Raw genomic sequence first — 1,648 nt, forward strand, 5'->3', positions numbered from 1 at the left:
GATTAAGTCGATTACATCGACCCCAGTGCGTAACTGGTACTTAATTTATCGACCCCGAAAGGATGAAAGGCAAAGTTGACCTCAACGGAATTTGAACTCAGAACCTAACGGCAGACGAAATACCGCAAAGCATTTCGTCCGGCGTGCGAACATTTCTGTCAGCTCGTCGCCTTTACAGATTAATTTATTGATACCGAAAATATTTTTGAGCTTTATATTTCTTTATCTTTTCCTTCTTTTAGTCATTGGTCTGGAACATTGCTGACACCCCCCCTTCAAGGCTTTAGTCGAAGAAATCAACCCCGGTAATAGCTTCGTAACCATACAGCGATGACTGTCAGTTCTGATCAAGCAGACCTCTGGATGAAAGGTATTCAAACCATGACCATCATGCCTTTTTGTTTCGTTTTTTTTAGATACAGAGTGTCCACAAAGTCTGGGTACATGGGGATTAACACATACTTTTAAAACAAAACAATTTTATTTAATTATAATGTTAATATTTACTCCATGTACCCAGACTTTATGGACACCCTGCAGAATCACATTATGTAATGTGACTCCTTTTTTAACAGCAGCTTATTTGAAGTAGTAGTTTCCATTACCTAGGCGACCAAGTTAGCAGTGGAGGAGGATGCTTTGTGAGTGTAGCTGCTAGAATAAGAACAGATTGGGCAAAGTCCACAGAGCCACTGCTTTTGTTGGAAACAAAGGGCCTCTCACTCAGAGTGGAAGGCAGATTGTATACTGTGCATGAACAGCTATGCTACATGACAGTGTAACTTCTGTGATTGCAGTATATCTCCAACAACGTCTATTTCTCTTTTTATCTATCTTTCTAACTCTCTTCCACTTTCCTTCTGCACCCTTATCCCACTGATGTAGCCAAGTATCTCCTCTATAGTAAAACAACTATCCCTGTCTTTCTGTTACACTTTAACCTCTTGCCTTGCACACAGCCATATTCCTCAGTCCCATCCCTTTTCTCAACTAAGAGTTCCTTCTCTTGCAAGCTACTTCGTAACCCTGCTGGTACTATTGCTACCTAAAAAGCACCTGTGCTGGTGCCATGTAAAAAAGTACCCAGTACACTCTGTAAGATGGTTAGTATTAGGAAAGGCATCCAGCCATAGAAACCATGCCAAAATAGACAACTGGAATTTGGTGCAGCTCTCCTACTTGCCAGTTCCTGCCAAACCGTCCAGCCCATGCCAGTATAGAAAACAGATGGCAAATTATGATGAGTAAGATTTGAAGGAGATTTGATTTAGTTACTGTTTCTAGAAAATCAAGTGACTACTTTGAGACTCCTTTGTCAGATCATAAGGTACTCTGTATATGAGTGTGTGTAGTTAGTGTACAGAGTTAAAATTGATGATGAACAAATAGACCTCTGGTTAAAAAACATTCCAGTTGCAATCATTTCATCTTTTTATTGACAACATGTGTCTGGATTCACGTTATCCAACGTGTGCTTTTTAATGAGTATAGGGTGTGGTTTCAGAAAAAATTTGGCTACTTTTTCCACTAGATCAAGCAACTACACAGATTTTTCCTAATTAACTAGACAAAGGTTAGTGTAACTTTTATCTAGTTACACCATTTATATATGTATTAGTGGGACTCGTGGAAATTCCACAGAATGAAT

This window comes from Octopus bimaculoides, chromosome 9, assembly GCF_001194135.2.
Source record: "Octopus bimaculoides isolate UCB-OBI-ISO-001 chromosome 9, ASM119413v2, whole genome shotgun sequence".
NCBI lineage: Eukaryota > Metazoa > Mollusca > Cephalopoda > Octopoda > Octopodidae > Octopus > Octopus bimaculoides.